The sequence below is a fragment of the Natrix helvetica genome (genome assembly GCF_964273705.1).
Source record: "Natrix helvetica genome assembly, chromosome: 4".
Taxonomy (NCBI): domain Eukaryota; kingdom Metazoa; phylum Chordata; class Lepidosauria; order Squamata; family Natricidae; genus Natrix; species Natrix helvetica.
The window spans coordinates 148,899,830-148,927,375 of record NC_138550.1 but is presented as its reverse complement, the minus strand read 5'-3'; the positions used below and the strand labels follow the sequence as shown (position 1 = coordinate 148,927,375).

The 27,546-nt window shown below is 40.9% G+C and overlaps 1 long non-coding RNA gene across 1 annotated transcript; it reads left to right on the top strand.

The window, feature by feature from the left end:
• Positions 1 to 1,865: 1,865 nt before the first annotated feature.
• LOC309391812 lies at positions 1,866 to 27,332 on the top strand. Its single transcript, XR_014175336.1, has 4 exons — positions 1,866 to 1,930; positions 5,110 to 5,222; positions 16,589 to 16,672; positions 27,195 to 27,332. It is a non-coding gene; the product is annotated as an uncharacterized lncRNA (long non-coding RNA).
• The last annotated feature ends 214 nt before the right edge of the window (positions 27,333 to 27,546 follow it).

Here is a 27,546-nt window from a genome sequence, read left to right as displayed (position 1 = left end):
TTTTGGCGAGGAGCATCCTATCTCTCCCTGCCTGCCAGAACAGGTTGTTGGAGGAGACCCATGTTGGTCTAGGCAAGAACAGTGTGTTTGTGTATTGAAGATGGGTGGACTTCTATTCCCAGAATTCCCTAGCCAGCATGACTGAGGTTGGTAAACACTGCTCTATAGTAGCAAAAATTAGGCAGACTCTTGAATGCCTTTTCCGATGCAGGATTTGGGTTTGGCTAATCTAGAGAAAGGAAGAATTAGGGGTGGTTGACTCCAGTATTTGAAGGGCTGCCACAAAGAAGGGGTCAAATTATTTTCCAAAGCACCAGAGGGCAGGGCAAGAAACAATGGTTGGAAACTAATCAAAGAGAGAAGCAACCTGGAATTAAGGAGAAACTTCCAAACAGTGAGGACAATTAACCAGTGGAACGGCTTGCCTTTAGAAATCGTGAGTGCTCCCTCACTGGAGGTTTTTAAGAAGAGACTATTAGATAGTCACTTATCTGAAATGGTATAGTTCTCCTGCTTAAGCAGGGGGCTGGATGAGAAGACCTCCATGGCCCCTTCCAGCTCTATTCTACTTTATTAAAAAGCATACTTTTGTATGTTGTAACTGACTTCCTCAGATGCATACAGTGGTTAGACTGATGGACGATTGAAACCGGATTGCAGGGAAGAAAAGAGGAGAAGATGGAGAGTTTCATCTGTAACCTGCCCTCTGTGCAACCAGATGCCTTTTACTGACAAAATGTGTCAGTAAAGGAGATATCCATCTCCTGATGTAGGAGGTGGCAGATCTTAGGATGCCAGCACAAGGATTGATGGCAGGGGAAGAGCCAACATAGGGTGACAAAGGGATCATTTTTTAATCTTCTTTAGGCAAAGAAGAATTGCATGTCACTGGAATAGGTTTTCTGGAGCAACATCGGCATCAGAATTTTCCAACCTCATCAAGTTCAAGATTTCAGGGAGTTAAAGTTTACATATCTTAAAGCTGCCACTTATGTACAACAAGCACCGTGGTGGCATAGTGGTTAGAGTACAGTACTTCAGGCTACTTCTGATTGCCAGGAGTTTGGCAGTTGAAGTCCCATCGGCTCAAGGTTGACTCAGTCTTCCATCCTTCCGAGGTTGGTAAAATGAGGACCCAGATTGTTGGGGGAAATATACTGACTCTGTAAACCGCTTAGGGCTGTTAAAAGCACTGTGAAGTGGTATATAAGTCTCAGTGCTATTGCTATGGCTGAACTTCAGGTCTGGGTGAATGCATTTCTTGGCATGAGTTCAAGAGTCTTCTGAAACACCTTAGGAATTAAAGCAGATTCCATTTTTCTAACTCAGAAGTATAGTTTGCTTGGTTTGGGTTTAATGCAAAGTTTGAATCTAGCTACTGTGCTTATTTTAATCATGGTTAAGGCACACTGACTTAACACGGTACATAAGCCAGACCGCTGTGCTTTGCGCTATGGATGTCAAAATCACTTGGGAGTAGAGTTATAAGTTGAAACATAATAAACCAGGGAAAGGCAATACTGTACTTTTTTTTTTACAAAGTATTACATTGTTTTTTAACTCCAAATACCACTCTACCAATAAAGTTTTATTACATAATGTAAATACACAAAACTATGAAAGATGGGTAAGTCAACTGTATTCAACAAATTCTGTAGCTTGGATTTAGATTATTCTGAAAGTACGTATATCACTTTGTTATTAGTGAACCAATAGGCAGAACTTTGCATATAACATAATATAACACTTTAGAATTTAGAAGCTGTATTTAGCAAGACCCAGTAAATTACCACCTTAGTAGGGAAAGGAACTGGGTTATAATTGAATTAACTAGTTTTCATTTCCTTTTTATCTCAGAGAATCTAAATGAAACCATATCTTCGTAACTCTCAAACCTCTGCATTCTTTTAACTAATATACTAAAGTCACAGTAAGCAGTGACGTGCAGTCAGGGGAGGCAGGGGAGGCAGAGCCTCACCTGTCTCATCATGAAAAGAAAAAAAATGTAAAAGGGAAAAGGCAATTGCTGAGGTGAGGCTTAAAAAAGCCTCTAAAAAAGGGAGGACAGTGACAACTTTGATCTTTGCAAGCACGCAAGCAAAATACCCCAGGATCACGGTGGCGGGACAGCAACTCCTTCCACGGTGCTGCAGAAAAGAGCCACACTGTGCAGGAGGCTCTTCAGAGCTAGCCTCAGATCAGCGCAAGCCACGGTCCCCTTCATGTTGGCTCAGGAAGGAGGTGAATGGGACCGTGTGTGCAGGAGGCTCCTCAATGCTAGCCTCAGATCAGCGTGAGCCACGGTCTCCTTCATGTTGGCTCAGGAAGGAGGGGAATGGGACCGCGGCTCGCGCTGATCTGAGGCTAGCACTGAGGAGCCTCCTGCACAGCATGGCTCTTCTCTGCAGCGCAGCAGAAGGAATTGCTGTCCTCGCCACCCTGATCCTGGGGTATTTTGCTTGCACGCTTGCAAAGATCAAAGTTGTCACAGTCGTCCCTTCATGATGATCATTTGATGATGTCAGTGCCTCACCAGCGATAAACCTCACCGCACGTCACTGTCAGTAAGTATGGTATCATTGATATTTTTGCCTTATTCAGCAAGGAGTGAAACGAAAAGATGAAGTAATAATTTACTTACCTACTAGTTGAGTTTATTTCCTGGTTTGTTTAGCCATTTTAATTAGCTATGATTGCCTAGATTTCTGTTTAGATGTAAGCAATGTCTTACAAACCACAGTGGCAGCATGCCAATAACCAGTCCGTTTGGTTTATGGGATTAATGTCCCTCTTTTCCCTTGCTTACACAAAGCCTGGTGAGACAATAGAGATAGATTTTAGTTGGGTTTTGCTGAGTGTCTGAAATGTGTTCAGGTCACAGGAAATCCTCAGACCTTTACAATTGTGTAACTTCAAGGAAGCTCCTACATCAGGGATGTCAAACGGGTGGCCCATGACCCAGATGCGTTACATGCAGGCCATGCCTAACTCAGCTCCGTGAATGGGAAAATGTCGCAAAATGTCACATGACAGCAGCGTGACACCCGTGTCCTAGATCATACAGGAAATATATTAAAATCCTATTCATATTAATTTGCTAGTTAGAATGTTCTCTGGGAACTCCTTACAAACATTGGACATCTTGTCAAAAGTCCTTTGGAGTAATCAATTTAAATAAGTAAATAAATAAATTTAAATAAATGAATATAAGTAAATCAATCTTCAAGAATATGTGCTCCTCTGTAAAGAATCTCTTTGTTTTATAATATACAGTAACTGTTACTCCTTAGTAGTGTGATTTCCCCCCACCCCAATGTGTCTTGCATTTGTTATCAGTTGTGGAGAAAAAAAGCCAGTGATCTAGAGCAGATGTTTATAAACATGTCCACAGAAAATAAATAAACTACAACATTTGAATAAATCCATGATGAAATAACATCATTAATCTCGGATGTGGATGCTTTACAGAGACATGTTGTTGGACAGTTTTGTTGATCAACAAATATTAATATTTATCAGTATAATAGTATGGTTAATATAAACATAACTATTTTGTTACTTTATATAATGAAGTGTATTTATAGTAAGCAACTTCCAAGGAGCTAAAAATTAAAAAATCAAGTATACTTAGTTGATAAAAATATTTAATCATTATTAATCAATTCAAAGAGGAAGGCCTAGTTGAAAAGGAAGATTATGGGCATAGCTCCCTAAAGATGGCATTCACCAGTTTGGGAAGATAAGCATGCCACTTTTTTCAATGCCATTGTAACTTTGAGTGGTCACTAAATGAATTCTTGTATCTTGAAGACCACCTGCAATGAATGACCATTATTATTCATAATAGTGTCAGTCTATCATATCATCCTTATTGTTCTTATTACTTAAATTTATATTACATTTGACTTCCAGGAATCTAAGATCAATGCAAATTTTAATGGAAATTTTATATCTCCCCATATATCTATGTTATTACCTATAGCAGCCTTTCTCAACCACTTCACAATAAAGGGACTGTTAAGAATGCTCAAATTTGCAACAAACAAAAAAAAAGACGCCTTTTTTATCATGATCTTTTGTGAAACTCTAGGGTTTTGCAAAATTGTTATTCTACAATTTTATAAGAACTTTATAAAGTCATAATACTCTTCATATTTTCCTTTAATAAAAGAGAGAAGAACTCAGCTCATAAACTCATGTGAAATTTGGCTCAATTGACTGTTTCTGGATTGGATCCTAGTGTTGATAAAACTCCGGTTCTGATTTCTGCTGGCATGTTTAATTGCAAGCAGAATGCTATTTTATTTAGGCTGCAAATTAAAAACAGAAAAAGGATAGTTGAAAACCATGTTTTGAGCTAGTTATGAGCATTCTTATTTTTTCTTGAGAAATGTGCCATTATTTTTAACAGAGACACGGCTGGTGTGCTTAAGATATCAAGGCTTATTTCAATAGGCATAGAACAAAGTCTAGCATCTCCAAGGAAAGGATGCTGTGTCTGGAAAACAACAGATGTAGACTCAAATAATTCAACCCCAAATAATACAGATGTTTTCTTGAATGATTTTAAGGCAATACTGTAGAAAATGCTGCAAAATAACAAAACTACAGACCACACACATACTCAAAATCCAGAATAGCAATATTAACTTTCTGAGTTGCCTAATACGCAACGAGTAAACTTTTGTTAGGAGAATAATATATGTGAATCTGGGGATCGTGGAATCTTTAGTTGAAATCCAAATGTTGTACGTGTTTATGTCACCAACAGCTGAGAACGCTTAGTTCAGAGTTGTCATGTATATTAGAAGTGGCAGGAACCACTGGCATCATCTGGAAGTATCCAGCACAAGTTCCAGAAACATATATAACTAGGCCCTTTGGCAACAATATTGTACCTCAAAAAGCTGTTGCATTTGGAATAATTCTTTAAAGACATTATTTTGAGCAAATGGCCTTAGTAGAAGATGTTTTACCCATAAACAAAATTTTGTTAGTTTACTGGACAATCTGCAAATAAAAAGGAAGCACCCCCCCCCCCAAATGAAAATAATCACACTTCAATTGCAATCTGAGATCTGATCTCTTTTCTTGTCTCTTTTAATATAGGCATAAAGATGCACACAGCACATTGTATGTTGTGACATTGCTTTCAAGCCAGGAAAGCATATTTTATCTTCATAATGGTCAGCGGTAAAACACAAGTCAGCAATATTTACCAAGTAAGTTCTCTCCATTGTCCTCTTCATCCTACATATCCCCCCCCCATGCCAGTTGCAGTCTTCCATCTCACACAATATGTTGTGAACTCCTCTCCCTGCCTCACAGGATTTTAATTGTTCATTCATCTAATTTGCATTGCCACCTATATCTATTCAATAATCGCTGTGCGGCAAGCAAATAAAAATGAAGGATTACCCTAAAACAGTGATGGGGAACCTTTTCGGCACCGAGTGCCGAAAAGGGAGCATCCATGCATGCGCACACACTCATCTGTAACGCAACCAGGAACAGGAGCTGCCCAGCAGGCATGCGTGCACTAGAAAATGAACTTCTGGTTTCTAGCACCGCATGCGCACCGGCCAGCTACTCTTCCAGTTAATGGCACGCATGCAAGCACGATGATCACTGGCCAACACACATGCTTACACCGGAAAATGGAAGACCAGTTCTTCCAGTTTCCAGCACTGCTACACGCGTGAAGGCCAGCTGATCATCATGTGCGCCAGAAACCCGGAAGAGATACGGGTGGCAATGCCCATGCCAAGCGACATGGCTCCGTGTGCCACTTCGGGCATGAGTGCCATAGATTCACCATCACAGCCCTAAAACAAAACAAAAAATTAAAACTACACTGAGACTCATTAGAAACCTAGATTGTCTGACTCTCTTGGATTGCATTTGCCAAACCAATTTCAATCTCATTCTTTCCAGTGCTTGGGAAATAGCTCATCTCTTGCCAGGAGTCCCTCATCTTGGAAATATGTCCAAACTGTTATCTTGGGTACCATCAAAGATACCCAAGCTGGTGATATCCAGTGTTCTCTGTCTTTCTGGACTATGTCTTTTGACAGAAAGGCACGAGAAAAACACCACTGTGCCCCTAATCTTTTTTTTTAAATCCTTCTGCCTGGTGTTATAGCATCCTTTTCAGTTTTTTCAGGGATGTCCCTGGTTTTGTCATTTGTTCCCATGTGGTTCAGTGGAAACTTGCTTGAACCCAGCTTCAATATATTCATGCGCAAACCAAAAGTTTGCAAAATCCTTGAGCCCCAAATCAGGGCCATGGATGTTATTAAGTAATATCTGAAATATCTACAAGATATTTAAGAGCTACTTACGGTAAATAGAGAATTAGAATTGAAGATTTTTTTTAAAGGAATAAAATACCACATTTTTTGTAGAACCCCATGAAGTCAAGAGTATATTAAATATGAATAGTACTTTTTTCCTCCTATTTCTTTTCAATGATTATGATGGGAAAACAATGTTTATTGGCACCAATGTGAAACAAAGAAGGATCTTTTACACAGCTAATGCCCTGATAGTTAGTAAGATGTATTTTCTCAACAATTAGATTTGCCTGAATTATTTTACTGGATCAAGGAAAAATATTTGAATTTGTTACTAGAAAGTTACTAATAGTTAGTGTGGCTTGCAGTCCAGAATTAGGTTCTGAAATATGCACACAAGGAATATTTCTTTGAGTTCTTGAGCACACTTACGATAATAATTCATTTGTTACACATCCAGAGTTTCTGCCTTAATGGAAGTGTGTTTTCTGTAGTACTATATTACGCTACTACTAATAAATTTCCCAGAGCTTGTGTTTGCATAACTCATTTGTCCATGACCTGCACGTTTAGAAAGTAGCATAACAACCCAAATAAATGAATACATGCAATATATTTATATTTTATAACAGTGTTATTAATTTAATAAATTTAATGGTGATAAAAACAAAATAAATCAGAGAACTAAAAATGTTCAGAAGACCTACCTATAATTAAAAAGAAAAAGATTTGTTTGGGAAAGTGAAAGACTAGGTTGCAATCTGAAGAGTATTTTAGGTAGGGAAGGAGATTAACATATAATCTTACCTTATAATGAAAATGTGTGAGGCATGATTAATAAAGAGGGCTAAATGCGGGTGTTTATCCATAAAGAAATAAAGGTACATAGTTACAAGTGTGCAAAGGATAATTGCAAATGTCAAAATCTTTTCAATTACAGTGGTGGTCTGTATGATATTGATTATAATCCTATCAAGCTGTGGTTAATAGAGTTGCAATTATCTCTCCAGTAAATACATATTCTGTAATAATAGTTTAGTGTTCAGAACCAAAATGAAATAGCCACAATTAAACCACAGTCTTTCTGGAAACCATGTAATATCTGGGTGTCCAGTAGGACATGGACCACCCAATCTGTAATTGACTGTTGTTTGTCCAAGTTAAACTCTACCAGTTTCCAATTGAATAAAACTCTGGATATCGTAAGTCTCAGGGCATAACATTATATATTTCATGTATAAAGTATAATATTATTTTAAGTAGAAAATTATGAAATACAGAAATTTCTATTTTATAACATATATGTATTATTAATTCTGGAATAGTAATACAGTTGGTCCAAAATTGCCTATTTAGCTTCAATTTCACATTTGATTTGTAAGAGGCAATATATAAAAGTCAGCTAATTGATCATGTGACGCCAAGGATTTTTGTACTTCTTTTATAATAAAGCATTTGTGAAGTTACACAACCTAAGAAGATAGATGGAGAGAAACACCCTTTATAAAAATACAACCCAAGATCTTTTATGGAAGATGAATGGTATCAGCTGCAAAATAAATAAAAGGAATGACTCCTTCACAAACCATAATAATTATCCCATGGAATTTATTACTGTAAGATTGGCTACCTCTGTTGACAGTTTTTAACAGGCAGAATGCAAGAATTCATGTCAAGTAAGACTGTTTTTACATTATCATGGATGCATTTATTTTAAATATTCTGCCCTTAGAAGCAGAGATCTCCCATAGAATGCTATAACATACCATAATCACAATTATTATTGTTTTTTATAAAACTCTCAAAACAATTTAGATTTTAAAGTTATCAGCAGCAGATATAGAAGAATCAATACATCTAAAAAACCACTGGGTTTGTCAACTGAAGCCATCTCGCACAGAAAAAGATGCTGCTGATAACTTTGAAAATAAGCACATTGCCAGATATATTGACCAAAGCCTTCATTTCATCATAAGATCATTATCACCATCATCATCCATCAACTATGATAATAATATCAACATCTGCCTCTCCCAGGTCTGTGGGAAAGACTCGATAGAGGGATAAAAATGCTAAATCCAGTCTGAACATCTGGCTGACTGTGCGACAAAATCATAATAATTGCAACATCTGCAAGAAATACTAGCAAGCAAGAACTGATGGGGCCATAAAATAGAGAAAGTCATAGAAAATGAAGAAACTAAAGTGCGCTGTGACTTTAGAATTCAAACAGATAGGCACCTGCCACATAACACCCTAGGCTTAACAATTGTCAATAAGACAAAAAAAAGTCTGAACAGTGGGTGTGGCAGTAACTGGAGACAGCAAAATAGAAGAGAAAGAACTGGAGAAGATAATACAAAGACCTGCAAATAGCAGTAGAATGATTGTGTCAAAAGGAAGCAAAGATAGTACCAATGGTAAGAGGCATTGTGGTTGCAATTTCAAAACATAGGGACCATCACTTGAACATCATCAGCATTGGCAAAATCATCATCAGTCAATTGCAAAAGGCAATTTTACTTGGAACAGCTTACAATATGCCACAATAGTTTTAATACAATAAAATCAGCCTTCCCCAGGTCCTTGGGAAGAACTTAATAGGTAGATAAAAATGCCAAATTCACCTTAAGCATCAGGCTGTCTGTGCAACAAGTATAAAATAATGAAATATAAATAATAATAAAATAATTCACATATCTGGATAAAAAAATACAAGTGCAATTATTGCAATACAGACAACTTTAAAATTGTCTTGGTTAGAAAGAATTGAAGCAGTTAAAATGAATATTTGGTCAAGCCTTAATTTTCTGACCAAATTATTCCAATCACTATAATCATGATTATCATTGAACCATAACAACAACAACAGATACATGACAGATTAAATAGATGGAAAACCAAAGCTTTGCATGGACAGCACTTGAAAAACATTGAAGGAAAATGTGATGACAACTTCACATGGACATGGCTTAAGATGGTAACCATCAAGAAAGAAACGGAAGGTTTAATACACGCTGTTCAAGAACAAGCACTACAAACTAATTCCATGAAAACGAAGGTACAAAAATCCACTGACAATCCAAACTACTGAGTTTGCAACAACAAATTTGAAACTGTTTCACATTTAATATGTGAATGCAGCAAAATTGCACAAACTGATTACAAAGCTAGACACAACCGAGTTGCTAAATGAATCCACTGGTCATTATGTAAAAAATATGATTTACCTGTATCCAGAAAGTCATGGGAACATAAAGTGGAAAAAGTTATCGAAAATGAGAAGGTGAAGATCTTGTGGGACTTTCGAATACAGACGGATCATCATTTGGAGCACAACACGCCAGATATCACAGTTGTAGAGGGCCGAAACGTACAATTTATTGACATCGCGGTACCAGAAGATGCCAGAGTCGAAGAAAAAGAACTGGAAAAAATCACAAAATACCGTGACCTGGCCATCAAAGCTACCCGATTATGGATGAAACATGTAACAGGGATACCCATTGTCATTGGGGCACTTGGCACCATGTCCAAGAATTCTATAAGATACATCAACAAATTGCAGCTTCCTGCAATAACACCAGCAGAACTGCAAAAAACTGCGCTACTCGGAACATTTTAAGAAGGTACTTTGTTGATACCTAGGACACTGGCAGCAACCCGTATCAATCATTAACACCAGTCCTATGGTATTTGTGATGCATTTTTGAATGTTCAGTTGACTGAGTTTCATGTTTAATAAATAAAGTATAATAGATACAAAAATCTACTGACAATCCAAATTGCCAACTTTGCAATGACCACGTTGAAACTGTTTCACATTTAATATGTGAATGCAGCAAAATCACACAAACTGATTACAAAGCTAGACATTACCCAGTTGCTAAATTAATCCACTGGTCATTATGTAAAAAATATGATTTACCTGTATCCAGAAAGTCATGTTTTTACACGCCGAACCTGGCAGTAATGCCGGCAGCAATCCACCCCTGGTCTATATCACTGACTTCATCCCTTTCTTTGTGTATTGATATTATATATACCTCTCTCCAGGTTTTTGGGGTTAGATTTGTTGTGTGAATGTCATTCATTGACTTCAATAGTGGTTCTTGGAGCTCATTTTGTAAGATAGGACCATTTAGGTTTGGTGCCTTACCAATTTTAATTTTCGTTATTGCTTCTTTAGCTGTTATAAATTTGCTTAATATTTGGCTATGTTTTTCCAATCAATTCTTTACACACTGTGTTTTTAATATATGTTTTCAAATTTCTTTTGTGCCTGGATAATAATTCTTTAAATATTTTTGCAAGCTCCTCTGTAATTTCCCATTTAGTTTATGACGGTTTGTCCTCTTTCTCCATTGCTGTTTCTTTCTCTTTTCTAATCTGAGATGCCTGGTTTGTTTGAATTTTCAAAATTATTTTATTTGACATATTTTATCTTTTGCGGAAATTCATTCATTTCCAATAAACCTAATTATTGTTTAACTGTATTTAACATATTTCAGTGACTGGTTTTATAAATCTGTTCTAATTCCTGTATTTTCCAGTGGTTTAGTTTTTATCTTTGCTCTGCCTTAACTACATCTTCATACATCATGTAGATGTATTTCAGGTAGAGGATTGGTAGACATTATGGAATGAATAGGATACCTGATGGACTGTAATTTCACAGATAAGTAATTCAATGACATCAGATCAACTGTGATATATTTCACCACCTCTATCTTTCAAGGTGTGCTTCTATCCATACAACCTTTTTCTCTTTGTTTCCCTTTCTTTTTTGCATTATCCAGACCAGTTCTAAATACAAATCACTGGTCATCACAGAAGAACCATGTAGTGTTTGCTTAGCTGGCCTTTTGGCCCTGATGGTTTATTTTCCGAGTGTCAAGCCCATCATTAATTCTATTCCCATCCACCAGTCCCTCAAGATCAACTTTTTCCACTCTTTCAGCTTCCAATAAACAACCCTGCCAGATCTAACATATAATTCTGACTATAACAAACTCCAGAACAGCTGTTAAATGCATCTGCCAAGCTCTTAGCCACCAGAGGACTCAGACAGCAAAAGAAACAACACCCAATGAGTTGGTAGGGCATCAGCTTTCTTGTTTTGACAGCAGGTTGACCAACAGTATTGGCATGCATGGCTTGGTTTTGCTATAATTTTAAGTGGGTGAACACTAACTGCTAGTGACAACAGGGATTCAAACCGTTAAATGAGCCACAGTGGCACAGTGGTTAGAGAGCAGTACTGCAGGCTACTTCTACTGACTGCCGGCTGACTGAAATTTGGCAGTTCAAATATCACCAGGCTCAAGGTTGACTCAGCCTTCCATCCTTCTGAGGTGAAATGAGGACCCAGATTGTTGGGGGCAATATGCTGAACCATTTAGAGAGGGCTGTAAAAGCACTGTGAAGTGATATATAAGTTCTATTGCTATTCTAAATATGGAAGTGTGTCTCCTTGTCAAAGTTTAGTAGAGATTTAAAAACCCTTGAATAAGGAATAGGAGTCTGTTCTCTCAAAAATGTAGAGTGTGACCTAAAGGGTTCCTCTGAGAATTCTAGGAAGAGAAGTGCTGTCTGTCTAATATTGTCTATATTGTCAGAGGATGTGCTTTGCAGTTCTGATTGGTATCCTGTTTCGCTGAAAATAAGATGTCCCCGAAAGTGTTGCAACACAGCAGCAGCCATGAGGTGACCATGCTCGCTGCCTCCTGCACCTCAAAAATAATAAGACCTACCTGAAAATAAGACCAAGTGCTTATTTCGGGGGTCAAAAGAAAATAAGACCATGCCTTATTTTGGGGAAAACATGGGTAGAATGGTTAAGATGTTGGACTAGGCTCAAATCTTTATTCAGCCATAGAATCTACTTGATTTGGAGCAGTGGTGGGTTTCAAATTTTTTTAGAAACTCTTCTGTAGGTGTGGCCTGCTTTGTGGGAGTGGCTTGTCAGCCATGTGACCGGGTGGGAGTGGCTTGCCAGCCATGTGACCAAGTGGGAGTGGCTTGCCAGTCATGTGACTGGGTGGGCATGGCCAACTTGTAAAATGTGGTGAAACTCACTTAACAAGGCTCTTGCTTAGCAACCAAAATGTTGGCTCAGAAACTCTGCCATTTGAAGCACGCAAGTCTTAAAGCTGTCAAGTTACAAGATCCTTGCACCCCTAACTCTTTAGGGAAAAAACTCCAGGGGTGTTCAAACTTGACTGCCTTAAGACTTGTGGACTTCAACTCCCAGAATTCCTCCTCCAGTCATGTTGGCTCAGGAACTCTAGCATTGAAGTGTGCAAATCTTAAAGCTGTCAAGTTACAAGACCTTTGCATCCCTAACCCTTTAGAGAGAGAAAAACCCAGGGGTGTTCAAACTTGACAGCTTTAAGACTTGTGGACTTCAATTCCCAGAATTCCTCCTCTCGCTCTTCATCTTGATGATGTGTGGATGGGGGGGGGGACTGGAACCGGTTCTAAACGGCACTATAGATTTGTGGAACCTCTTCTATAGAAGAGGTTAGAACTGGCAGGAACCCACCCCTGATTTGGAGTCAGTCTGTCTCTGTCTCTCTCTACCTCCCTCATTCCCTCCCAATCTACTTCATAGTGTTGTTATGAAGTTAGAAGAGAGAAGGAGAGCATGTATGCTCCCTTATGCTCCTGGAGGAAAGAGTTAACTTGTATACAGTGGCCATGTATCATACATTATAGAGAACATGTGTCCCTTAGTAATAAAGAATCATCTGTCAAGCATTCCAAGTAATGCACCCATAGGAAAAAAACCTCTAAGGCAGGCAAGTTCCTCAAAGAATGATTTATTGGATACATCATATTGGCACAAACTAGTGAACGCCGACTCTGAGTTTTCTCATGTCTTTCGCCTGATTAAAAGTAAAGGTTTCCCCCACCCCAGTCAATGGTCACGTTGTCCAATCCAAGTGCTGGCTGGTCGCTTGGTTACTGTCTCCTCTTCTGGCCAGCTATCTGTGCAAATGTCCTTGGTTCCCACAGGAAAACGTTATTGTTTTGGCTACAAAACCCCATCTAACTATTTCCCCCCTCTCACTGGTGTGTGGCAACCCTGGAGCTTCCAAGATGGCTTCATCCAGGCTCATTTCAGGGTTGGCATCATCATCAAGGAAAGTAATAGAACCCTTGAAGTTGCACATTTACACTTGGAAGGTAGATGGATCAAATATTCATGAATGCTGTGTATTCAATCTTTCAAATACTGAGATGTGTTTTTATTTTAAGTGCACTAATCATTTCTAAATCTGCACCTACACGAACTGTCAGAATACAAAAATCCTCACACTCTTTCCTCTCTTTTTAGCAAGCCATAAAAGTGGCAGAAAGACTTAGCTACTGTTATCAGCTCAAAATAACAGCTCATGAATCCTAAAATAGGCAGAAAAGTTGTCCTACCAGTGAAGTTACAGTTGAATGAAGAAGCACATCCAATGCCGGAGAGGAGGAGCTAACGTTGCGATGATACGACATGCGATCTTGGAGCTACAAGATCGCAGTTGATATTTCTGTCCCTGGACAGTCCTTTTGGACCTAAACTGTCCTGAAGAGATGGTGATAGAGAAGAGCGTGTCCTGCCGATCTCAGGGACACCGCAAAGTCCCTGATTGATCCAGGAGAAACTCTTATTTCCGATGACAGAAACCCAGCCTTGAAGCTGCAGAAGTTGGGACAGCTCCGGAATGGAAAGAAAGAACGTGGAAGAGGAAATTTTATTATAAGAAAAGAGACTACCGAAAGAAAATTAAAAGTAGATTAAATTTGAAGATAAAAGAAAATAAGTGGCAAAAATAAGCTACACAAACTTAGTGCGTTATCCCTTTTTTAATTTCTCTTTTTACGAATGGAATTTCTACAAATGTTTTCTGTTTTTTAAATTGGAAGGGTTAGTTTTTCTTCTACTACTTTTTCTTCTTTTATTTTTATTTCTTTTATATATACTTGTGGATTAAAATTTTCTTTTTTTTTTACAACATTTGACTGGATTGTTTTTTTGCTAAGAATTTTTCTCCGTAACTCTGGTATTTAAAAAAGGCTGTAACAGCAGAGAAAAAAAAGTAACACTGCCACTTAGAGGCAGTGGAAATACTGTTTCTTTTCTCTTCCCTTTGATCATTGGAGTTACACTTCAAGGCTATTCAGTTTGTTTATTGAGAGTGATAGTGGAAAGAGCACAGATTGTTTACACAGGTTCTCTTCTGGAATCTCTATCATTTGCTGGACTGCAGTGAAGACAAAGCCTTGACCTGAAAGATTATAATGAACTTGTTTGGAATATAACAAAAGCCTTGAATGTTATAATGGCAGTGTTTATAAATTGGAAGGATGGCGCAACATGAAAAAAAAACATTAATATTGCAAATGATTATGTTTAAAATTAAAAAAAATATTAGTAATAACAGAGAAAATTGAGATGAGAATGGAGGATGCAGAACAAAGAACAGCAAAAAGAGATGGAAAAATTGAGGCCATTTATCAAAGGAAGAAAGTTGAGGACAAAGTTTCAAAAGTTGAAAGAAAAAAGGAACAAAGAGATAAGAAAGTTGTTGATACTGACAGCAAATTGAGTGTGGTCGGAAATAGTAAGAGCGGACTATGGAAACAGGAGATAGGTGGATTGGAACTCTATCTCAGACCTCAAAGTACAGAAGAAGAAAAAAGAGAAAATTTGATGGAAGTAATGAGAGAAATCTTGACAGAAACATCAGTGATAACCAAATATAAGTTGATGGAAGGAATAGATAGAGGGTTTCGAGTGCTCATAAGATATGCAACGAGCAACAAATTGCGAAAAGAAGTCCATAAAAGACTTACTAAGAAAACAACCAAAGTATTAATTCCACAAATGGCACGAGATATAAAGCTGCACTACTACTGGAAAGACACAGGTTGATGTAATGAAAGTTTACAATAAAAATTAAGTCAAACGTAGTTAAATTTAGAGTATTATATATAGTCATATAAATGAGTAACAATGATAATAATACACACACACACACACACTAGCTTGAGGATATGAAATGTTATATAATCTGCAAATGCGGACTATGAGAGGAGATTTAAAAGTATTTGTTATTAAATATAATTAATTTTTATTTAGAATATGTTAGAAAGATGAAATGTTATTGGATGATCTTAGGAGGATTTAATGGAATGCAATTGTATAGTTTTACTTCAAATTTAGGATATTTCATACAAAAGGATGTAAAAGCAATTTATAGTCAAATGAATGTTTAATAATTATAATAATTTTTATATAATATACTGGACTGATAATGATAATAATGTATACGTATATACTAGATTGATATTTTGTGATCTTACATACATTTGAAAGTGATGACTATGGAAGTGATGCACAAAAACTTTGCAACCAAACGACATGCTGTACGTGATTGAAGAAGGTTCTATATGTTATGTGTTGTCTGTCTTTGATCCAAAAAGAGAAAAATATTCTTTTTTTTCTTTTTTCTTTTAAAAAAAAGAGAGAGAAGGAAAAGGAACAAGAAAGGATATACAAAGATTTTTGGGTTTGCGGAAATACCACCCCAAGAAAATAGAAATTAAGAGCTGGAAGAGACACCTGCAGCAATAGAAAAAGAAAGGAAGAGAGGGAAAATGAGAGGAAAAGGAGGGAAGGAAGAGAGAAGGAGAGGAAGATGGAAGGGGGAAGGAGAGAAGGAGAGAGGGTAGGAGAGAGAAGTAGGGGAGAGGTAAGGAAAGAAGGAAGAGAACGGAGAGGAGGAAAGAAGAAAGTAGAGAAGGGAGGGAGGAAGAGAAAGGAAGAGAGGAGGGGAGAGGAAGAGAAGGAAGAGAGAGGAGGAGAGGAAGATGAAAGAGAGAAGGAGAGAAGGAGAGAGGGTAGGAAGGGGAAGAGGAAGATAGGAGGAGGGTAGAGGTAAGGGAAGAAGGAAGAGAAAGGAGGAAGGAAGTAGAGAAGGGAAGGAGGGAGAAAAGAAAGGGAGAAGAAGGTAGTGTCAAAATAGGTGAGGGATGGTAAACAAAACAACCCGAATGGAATATTACAATTCTATAAATAGAATGACAAATGTATAAGAATTATGAATGTTAAAATAATAATAATAATGTGACCTATACCTATAATTGTAAAAATTTTAAAAACTTTATTTTTTAAAAAAAGAAGCACATCCAATGCCCATCAGCCCAAAGATGGTGAGGACTTATTGGAGCCCACAGATGCCCACCAGTGGAATATATGGTGTGATTCCAAAATTAATTTCTGGTACCTCGTTTCATTTCAGTACTTGAGAGATTCAGAAGAAATAGGAAGAGGAGTTGTGACTCATGCACATACCCTTTCTCTGTGATTCCTGACATCTGAAAAGGTATCATGCAAATATTGTTCCAAAAATATGGACATAGTTGCTAGAGACACTCTGTGCTTCTGCCAGTTAATGTGACTCCAGCTTAGTCTTGATCCATGTCATGTTAGCTTAAATGCACCTGATTTTAAGTATTTCAGGAAAAGGAATTGGGTGTTTGTTCATCTATTCTGTTGTGTGGTCTGCCAGCGGACTGTGGAACTGGCAGCAGAGTCGGACAGTGAGGAGGTTGGGGAGGAGCATGGGCCAGTCCTGGAGGCTGGGGAAGGCTCGGACGAGAGCTCTGCGTTGGAGGCAGAGAGGTGGCCAGGGCCATCTGGGAGTTATGTGCATCCTCCACAGCCTACAGAATTGGACATCAGTGAGGCAGAGGAACAGGGGGAGCCTGTTCCCAGTGTGCGCATGTGCAGAGCTGCCAGAAGGCAAGAACAAGCACATGAGCCTTTGCAGAAAGCAACTTCGTTTGTTCTGGTCAGTCTGAACAAGTCTGAAGCTCCATTTTGACTGTGTGCTCTCTGTTGTCTTGCAAAGCTAATTGTCAATTAGGTCTTTGGCAGCGTTTCAAGGGAGATAAAGGTGGGTGCTTTTCAGCCTTATCCCGAAAGACTTTAGCAAACTTCTGTCGGACTCTTTACAACTATTTGTGACTCGTTACGGGCTGTGAATGAACATAATTCACAGCCGTTGAAATAAAAAGAGGGTTTTTGGGACTAAGCATGTGCTTTTTACTATCTCAGGAAGCCTATTTATTTATTTATTTATTAATAGGCCAGAACATATTCATATGATCTGATGCTGATTTGGAATGCACTTGTCTCCACCAAAATGACTTAACTTCTGTTCGAACGCTTCATAGTGACTATGATCTGGATCAGATTTGGAGATAGAGGAAATGGAGATTATGAAAGAACTTCCATTTCCATATGATGCTGCAGCTTGTGGTGTGTTATTATATAAACTTCATTAGAGACAGATGGTTGCTTTTTAAAACCAAAAACAAGCATGATACCATTTTTTCCCCCATTTCCCCCGTATCTCCCCCCCCCAAGCCCAGAAACCAACCCCTGAAACTTGTCAAATGTTGCCATTCTACACTTGAGTCACCCTGGGAAACCTACTTGCTGCCATGAAACAGTCAGCTTCTACAGGAACAGATGTTTCCAGTTAGCAGTCAGAGACCTAAACAAGTGCATGTGATGGCACCAGCACAAATAACATGTTTCATTTCAAGATATTTATAGCTGTCCTTTTGGAGTTGGAAATTATTGAAGCTAATCCTCAAGCATATAAGAATGCTGCATGCTGGGCAACAAACATATATTAACAGGTAGCAGGTTGTGCCTGCTCTTTTTTCAAGACACTCGATTCATCTGATATTCCTTTTAATGATGCAGGAATGACCACTGGAGGTGATTTATCAAGGCGGCTGCTGTGCAACCTCGGATCATTTTCAACAAGACCTAGGAGGGCAGAATGCCAACTCTGCATGGGATCTATATGCAATTGCTATGCACCATAAATCATGGGGCATAATCTATTTTGGGGTCAAGGGCCAAAGTCATTGTGGGAGGTGTGGGAACCACATGTGGATTGAAGTCAGGAGGAAGTGGACATAAGCAAAACAGTTGCCTCTTCTTTTACATAAATAGGGTAACACAAATTATAGCCAGGTGTAGGTAAAGGTTCCCCATGCACATATGTGCTAGACGTTCCCGACTCTAGGGGGCAGTGCTTATCTCCATTTCAAAGCCAAAGAGCCAGCGTTGTCCGAAGACGTCTCTGTGGTCATGTGGCTGGCATGACTAAATGGCGAAGGAGCATGGAACACTGTTACCTTCCCACCAAAGGTGGTTCCTATTTTTCTACTTGCATTTTTACATGCTTTCGAACTGCTAGATTGGCAGAAGCTGGGACAAGTAACGGGAGCTCACTCCGTTACACGGCGCTAGGGATTTGAACCGCTGAACTGCCGACCTTTCTGATCGAGAAGCTCAGTGTCTTAGCCCCTGAACCACCATGTCCCTGGTATATAAGTGTCCCAAATATAAGGGGACCTATACCCACGTATAGGTCCCCTAATATTTGGGGTTCCATCTCGAGGTGAGGTTGCACAAGAATAAATAAAAATGAAACCCAGACAGCTCTGAGGAAAGGAGAAATATTTATTCCACAAAACCAAGGGGGCTTGCTTTGGGAGCAGCTGCAGGGAAGTGGGGTACAGCAGGATGCTTTTATAGGGGAGCTTGTGCTGGGTGTGGCAGCATGTACATGCTGATTCTAGGGTGACACTTGGGGGGCGTGGGTGTATGGTGTGTATTCTTGTGAACATGCAGTTCCGCTGGGAGACCAATTTAATGAACTCTATTTGTGTTTTGCAGACCTTCTCTTTCGATATGTGGATTAGGGCTGGGTAACGTATTTGGGATTTTTGAGGAAGTTTGAGCAAAAGATCCCCCCTTTGGTTTTTTTTTTTACTTGATTAGCTTAGTTTCAGCTTGACTGTCAATTATCTAGGGGAGGCTCTCTTTCTCAGTCCATGGTGGATTCTGTTAACTTTTAAGGGAAGATAGCAACGGTATAAAGAATAAAATATATTTTGATATCAAACTTCCCACGCTTCCTTATAACTATGGTATCTTGAGCAGATTGGCCAGAGGGATGTAGGAATCATAATCATAATAGAGCTGGAATGGAGCTGGAAAGGTTGTTAGAAAGATCTAGGAATCAGAATCAGAATCAGAATAGAGCTGGAAGGGACCTTGGAGGTCTTCTAGCCCAACCCTACCTTTCTCAGTGATTTCCTTTGAAAATCTGAAAAGACTGCTATCAAACAGTAGCTGGAAGAGGACTATGTGTTCAGTGCAAGTCGGGATGAGATGGACCCAGTGGCCAATGAGAACCAATTCACTACCTCCTGTTGCTACTGAAAGCAGAGATCTGTTTTGCATCACAGTATGATTAGCTGGCCAGTTGGAAAAATATCCACCAAAATAGCTTTTGAGGGATACACCTAGTGTGTGCATTCATTCTATAAATCAAGGAGATGGGAGGCACACATTTTTCCACTGTAGTCATTTTTTAAAATATTATTATTACAAGTACTTTAAGGATGGGGCACAGGGATAGAATTTTTGCCTCTCCTTTTGAAAGATATTTCCATATGGAGGCAGAAGCTTTATGGGAAAAAAAACCTTTCATTTTATCTCACTTATTTCTTTTCTAATTTCTTTTCTTAAAATACAGAAAGTTGTCTAAAGTTAATCATTTGCCTCCTGTGAAAATGTTACACGTTCTGGGGTGATTCACTAAAATGGGCTGAGCAGGGGATTGGTTGCAGCCAGCAAATTGACAGCTTTGTTGTAAATGAAGGACTCTCGGGAACAAAACTATGAATCCCAACAAAACCGAGCCAACTTTAATCAGTCCTGTGTAGGTGAAGGTCAGATGAAAGAACTCATTCTAAATTTCTTTTGGCTTCGAGACAGGAGCTACAGAAGACTGTGACCTCTTGATGAGACAAATGGCTGGTGTCATTTAAAAAAAGATATTTGTAATTTTGGAGAAGAGTAGATAGTTCTGCCAGACTTAAGACTAAATACAGATTTCAGCTACAAAAATGAAAAAAAAACTCATGGGGTCTCTGTTGAAATCTCTCCCCCCCTCTCTCTCCAAGGAAGATGAATTTGGGGAGAGGAGGCAATCTTTTTTGCTTAAATTTAGTTAACCATTTTTTATGCATATATACATAATACATCGTCGTCGCTGTATATTCTCCAAAGCTAAGTTCCCTTCCCCATCCCCAAAAAGATAAACTAATGTTAGATTGAATGCCATCTTGGAAATTAGATTGAAACAACTGTTTAGTAATACTGTAAACAATATATTCATGAAAGGACTATGAGGTCCCCCTAACTCTGCTTCTCATTCTGAAAGATTGCTTCTCGATAGCGAAATGGTGACAGCTGTTTTTCAGTAAGCAATAAGAGTTTAGCAAAATCCATTCATGCAGCAGAATGAAATTATATACCAAAATAGCACATCAGGAGAAACGTCCTTGACGCCTCCCTTGATGCAAGGTGTTCTTGATTTAAATGTTGGCATTCATTTTTTCCAGTTTGAAGCGCATGATACAGTTTATCCTATCACCTAAGATCCCATTCCTTTCTACTACACATGCTGCTCCATGTTTAGTTCTGGTCCTTTGGGAGAAGGTTGGGAACAATCCCCCTATGGATAAAATGGGTGTGAGAAGGTCCTTCTACTAATGCAGCAACATTTATTCACTTATCAAATTAGAAACAGCCCAGATCCTTCACAGAGGGACTCCGAGCTGCGTGCAAGTAAAGTAAAACATTATAACATAAAAACCATACATGAAATTTATAAAAGAGGAAAAGATAGTTAAAATTCAACATTAAATGTTAATTATAAGGCACAGGTAGGGCCTATTAAGGCAGTAATCAGCTCCATGGCTGGGTACTCTTCTGTGAGCCCCAGGCAAGGTAGCAGAGGCAGATTTTTAGACATTTCTGAAAGGCCACAGAGTCCGCGCCTATCTAATCTTTGGAGAGGTGGGAGAATGTTCCTGTTGTGGCCTGCCAGCAGCCAGCAAAGCTGGCAGGAGTTTCGGACAGTGAGGAGGTTGAGGAGGAACATGGGCCAGTCCTGGAGTATGGGGAAGGCTATGATGAGAGCTCTGTGTTGGAGGCAGAGCGGGGGCCAGAGCCATATGCCAGAGAACTTGTGGACATTGATTTACAATATCTACGAGCCAGAGCCAATAAAACTTGCTCCCCCCTGACTCTCAACCAAGTTAATAACTATGGATTGAGAAAGGCTTCCTATTTTTATACCCTAACCATTCCCAAGTATAGAAGAGCTTTTTCCCTGGCTCGCTTCAATGTCTTGCCCTCAGCACTTCTGGATGGTCGTTACAAGAGGCTCCTGATTAATAAGCGGCTGTGCCCTTGTGACAGAGCCGAGGTTGAGACAGCGGAGCATGTCCTTCTATTTTGCCCTATGTATAGCGCGGACAGAGCTAGGTTACTGTCTCTTCCTGAAATCGTCCCCTCTGGTCCTGATGGCTGTGATTTGTTTGTGCATTGCCTTGGGGATGTCTCCTCGTACATCACCTCTCAGGTTTCCAGGTGTTTCTTGAGAGCTGTGACCATTAGAGGAGAGAGCTGAATCCTCCCCTAGAGCCGAGGGAGTTCACTGTTCCTCAGATACCCGGGTGTGAGTCCCTTGGTGTGAGTTGGGGCCCAGGGAGGCAGTGGGGCTTGCTGATTGTATACTTGGCTCCTCGCTATGCATCAGCAGCCCTGCCCGAGCTCCTCGAGCTAATCTCAGCGACGGCAGTTGAGACTCCCAGACTTCTGGTCATGGGGGACTTCAACTTGCCGTCAACGGGAGCGGCTTCCGAGGTGGCTCGGGAGTTCATGGCTTCCATGACGGCCATGGACCTGACCCAATTAGTGCAGGGCCCCACTCACGAAGGGGGCCACACACTGGACCTCATTTTTGTATCTGAACAGTGGACGAGTGATCTGGGAATAGGGGATTTAGTTATCACGCCCCTGTCATGGTCAGACCACTCATCCCTCCGGCTGGACTTCCCTGGCGCTATCCCCCACCGCGAGGAGGCGGAACCAGACTCTATAAACTGGTACCGCCCCAGGCACCTGATGGAATCTGATAGATTCCTGACGGAGCTTGGGCCAATACCGGTAGCCTTGTCCCGCTCCCGTTCCGAGGACCTAGTGACTGCCTGGAATAGGGCGACGACTGGGGCCTTGGACCGGGTTGCGCCGTTGCAACCTCTCCTGCGGCATCGACCCACCCGGGCTCCTTGGTTCACTGAGGAGCTCAGGGTGATGAAGCGCCACAGGAGACGTCTAGAGAGCAGGTGGAGATCCTCGCGCTCCGAATCTGACCGAACACAGGTAAGAGCCTATTTGCGGACTTACCTTGTGGCAATAAGAGCGGCCAAACGTAGACATTGTGCTGCTCTTATTGCGTCCGCGGATAACCGCCCTGCCGCCCTGTTTAGGGTGACTCGCTCCCTCTTATCGCAGGGGGCGCGGGAGACACCCTTACAGGGTAGAGCAGAGGAGTTTGGGGAATATCTTCAGGACAAAATCGATCAGATCCGGAGCGGGTGGACCTCCGTCAGTGGACCAGACGAGCCGCCAACAGTGAGTCTTGAGGGACCATTCTGGGAGGAGTTTGACTCTGTTGCCCCCGAGGATTTGGACAGGCTGCGTGGACGGCTGCGACCCACCACTTGTTTAACGGACCCGTGCCCCTCCTGGCTGGTACTGGCAGCCTGGGAGGTGACACGAGGCTGGCTCCTGGGCCTGGTGAGCGCCTCACTGAGTGAGGGATACTTACCAACCGCCTTGAAAGAGGCGGTGGTGAGACCCTTGCTCAAGAGGCCTGCGCTCGACCCAATGGAGCTAGCTAACTATCGTCCAGTCTCCAACCTCCCCTTTTTGGCGAAGGTTGTCGAGAATGTGGTGGCGCAGCAGCTCCCGTGACACCTAGACGAATCCGACTATCTAGACCCACGCCAGTCCGGCTTCCGACCCGGGCACAGCACTGAGACAGCCTTGGTCGCGTTGGTCGATGATCTCTGGAGGGCCAGAGATAGGGGTTGCTCCTCTATCCTGGTCCTATTAGACCTCTCGGCGGCTTTTGATACCATCGACCATGGTATCCTATTGCGCCGGTTGGAGGGGATGGGAGTCGGAGGCACCGTTTTGCGGTGGTTCGGCTCCTACCTCTCCGACCGGAAGCAATGTGTGTTGACAGGGGGGCAGAGATCGTCCCTGAGGCCACTCACTTGTGGGGTGCCACAGGGGTCGGTCCTCTCGCCTCTCCTGTTCAACGCATATGTGAAGCCGCTGGGTGAGATCATCCGTGGTTTTGGGGTTGAGTACCATCTTTACGCTGATGATACTCAGCTGTATATTTCAACCCCAAACCACCCCAACGAGGCTGTCGAAGTGATGTCCCGGTGTTTGGAAGCCGTCGGGGTCTGGATGGGGGACAACAGACTTAAACTCAACCCCTCCAAGACCGAGTGGCTGTGGTTACCGGCGCCTCGGTTCAGCCAGCTGACTCCATCGCTGGCCATAGGGGGCGAACAATTGTCCCCTGTGGAGCGGGCGCGCAATTTGGGCGTCCTCCTTGATGCCCGGCTGTCAATGGAGGACCATGTGGCAGCCGTGGCAAGGGGGGCGTTCCACCAGGTTCGCCTGGTGCGCCAATTGCGCCCCCTACTGGACCGGAGTGCCCTGCGCACGGTCACTCATGCGCTGGTGACGTCTCGCCTGGACTACTGCAATGCTCTCTACATGGGGCTTCCCTTGGGACGCGTCCGGAGACTGCAGCTAGTTCAGAACGCAGCCGCGCGGGTTATTATGGGAAGTACACATTACTCCCATGTAACACCTCTCCTGCGCGAGCTGCACTGGCTACCTGTGGCCTTTCGGGTGCGTTTCAAGGTATTGATCACCATCTTTAAAGCGCTCCATGGCAGTGGACCTAGTTACCTGCAGGATCGCATCCTACCACACACGTCCCTGCGACCTATCCGCTCACACAGAGAGGGGCTCCTCCTGGTGCCGTCTGCTAGTCAATGCCAGCGGGCGACACCTAGGAGTAGATCCTTCTCTGTGATGGGCCCAACCCTCTGGAATGACCTCCCCCCTGACATTCGAACTACCACCGACCTCCGTTCCTTCCGGCAAAAGTTAAAGACTCACCTATTTCAATCAGCTGGCCTGGCACTTTCTTAGTTCTACCTCCCGGGGATTTATTCATTTTAATTGGGTTTGGGGTTTTAAAAAGTTTTTAATACACTATATACTATATTTAATATTTATTATTCTATGTACAGTCTTGCAACCTCCTCCACCTATGTATTTAATTATTTAACTGTTTTGTATGTATTTTATAACGTATTTTAGTGACTGTACACCGCCCCGAGTCCCTTTCGGGAGAGGGGGCGGTCTATAAATATGAATAATAAATAATAATAATAATAAAAAAAGTTGGGGTTTTGGTGACTGGCTGCTGTGTCTCTTTTGTAGTGGTCGTGTTTTGGTCTGTGACTGTAAATAAAGTATTATTATTATGCCAGAGGACTGGCCGTATGCCAGTTCTCAGCTGCCTTCAGAATCAGACATCAGTGAGGCAGATGAACAGCTGGAGCCTGTTCCCAGTGTGTGCATGTTCAGAATTGCCAGACAAAGGAAACAGCTAAAGAACAGAGGTCGACTTGGAAGTAAGGCCACAAGTGGACGATGAATGGCCCCTCCCAGAGGAAATAAAATAGGAGCGAAGGGGGAGTGGAGTTTGCAGGAGACAATTAGTTCATTTAATTGGTTCATGACTCTCCAAGTCTTCTGGCCAAGTTTTGCAGATATCAGCCTGTCAGCTCTCCAAGCCAGATAAGATCTGTGACTGTAAATCCTTCCTTGAAAGACTTTGCTGGATGTGAATGAGCAGATTTCACAGTAAATTAATAAAAGGGATTTTTGTTGGGACAAAAAAGAGTTTGCTTCAGGCTCTCAGGAAGCCTCGGTCAGAACAGTTCCAAACAGCAAGGCCAATGGTAGAGAAGGCTCTCTTCCTGGACTCCAGCAGTTGGAATGATTTACCATGATCCACAGCATACCTTCCCTGCCTTAAGGGTGGGATGGGCTGATGTAATGAAGAAGGTTCCACAGATAACCAGGTCCCATGCCATGTAGGGTTTTAGAGGTCATAACAACACTTTGAATTGGACTTGGAATCAGCATGCGATGCAGCTTGTGCAGCAGAAGCACTACATGCACTATCCTTTGGGCACCCAAGATTGCTTTACATGTCATAGTCTGTAAAAAAAAGCGGGCTGATTGGCCCAAGTGGGTATTATTCGTTAGGGCTGTGAAACAAGGGTAATAATAGCACGCACAGCACAAAAACTCCATGAGCCCCACCTACATTTCCTGTGGAGAATTCTGGGTGTCACTCGGAGCGAACATGTCACCAATGAGGAAATTTTGCAGCAGGGTCAATCTGGGAAGTTGCAGACTATTGTAATGGAACATTGAATGTGTATAGCTAGACATATTCTTCACTTGCCAAAACATTGATATCCAAAAAATATGCTGCATGATGGGAGCCGGTTGGGAGAAAAAGAGACAAGGTAGACCACGCAACCCTTGGCGTCAGACATTAAAAGATAACCTATGGACAGTAGACATCAAATGTGAAGAAGCTGAAGACGCTGTTGTGGATAGATTCATTGGAAGAAACTTGCTGCCCTATGCATTTCACATGAAAGGAACCAATGAGAAGGAGGAGGAGGAGGGTTGCCTGTTAATGATGTTCTGTCTACCTGTAGTTCTTGACCTTTAAAATGGATATGGGGCAGACAGGCCTTCAAATAAAATCATGGTCTCTAGGAGAAACTGGGAAACTGGGTTTAAACTAACTGAGATCAGATGTTTATTTGTGAGAAAGGTGGCATATATTAAAGCTTCTCTGTGGGAGCGCCTTCCCTCTGGAATGAGCTGCCCCCGGAGCTCCACATAATCCCTGACCTCCGGTCCTTCCGACGTGCCCTAAAAAGTTGGCTTTTCCAGCAAGCCGGCCTGGCCTGTTAATGTTAATTTATTTTAAATGTACTGTTTCTTTTTTTAAAAAAATCGGTTTGGTCTTTTTGGAATTGGGTTTAATCTTTTTTTAACTTTTGTGATGTGTGTTTTTAATGTTGTACGCCGCCCTGAGTCCTTTGGAGAAGGGCGGCATATAAATCCAAATAAACCTAAACCTAATAAACCTAAACCTTCCTTGAAATTGGTGATTTAATTCTACCAATGCCTAGGTGTTATCCAAATTGCATGTGTGCAGAAATAAATACAATTAGGATCTGAATGTTATTTTTCTGGATATTAGATTCAGCAGAAATCTTAAGGCTATGGAAAGCTTTCCTGATTTCCTTAACTTTTTTCATCTTGAGCAAATGGATTTATTCCAAGGATCTCTAGTATTTCTCTGAATATTTCTTCCAAATTAGAGCGATTGTATAGTCCTGGTATTTTACAGGACTTGTAAGAATGTATGACCTGGTCCAAATATTAATGCTACTGGGATTTGTATTTACATTGTGAGAAAAAAAGTTTTGGTTTTTATTGAAGCATGTTTCCCTTCATTTAAAGAAAAAGGGAAAGAGAAAGAAAGAAATTAGAGGTAGGGATACAGACATTTTTTTACTGAACGTTTAAGCTAGGATTAGGTTTAAGACAATTCATTGTTTATATTATACATATATCATGGGTGTGTACACACACACACACACACACACACACACACACACACAATCTGGGAAAACAGATCTATATGTTCATTAGAAATATTTATAGGAAGCACCCATTTAATTCTATGGGCTTAATTCACATTTGTTTTGAGGTGAGTTTTTTTCAGTTTTTGCACTTACTCTGGCTACATAGCTAATTCTCACTTCTATTTTTTCCAGGGAAATTCCTTTTTTCCGGTTTGGACTAGAGTGAATAACCCTAAATTCCAGCATAGGAGCCAAATGCTGTTTTCCATTACTGAAAAAAATAAAGGTCTGGCTTTCATTTGGCACTTGATAGGTCTTTCGGTTTCCATCCCTGCGTGAAGGTCTAGGCACAGTCTAAATTGCTGGACTTGTTGTTGTTGTTGCTGTTGTTGTTTGACCTTTCAGGTCTTGCAGGTGGGATTTCAGACCCGATACCTACTTTGTGTGACAAGCATGCTTTCTGCGTGTATGTTGGTCATGCTACAGTTTCATGGCTTCAGCCTTCAGCAAGTTTTCAACTTCTCAATGGTGAAAAGAGTAAGGT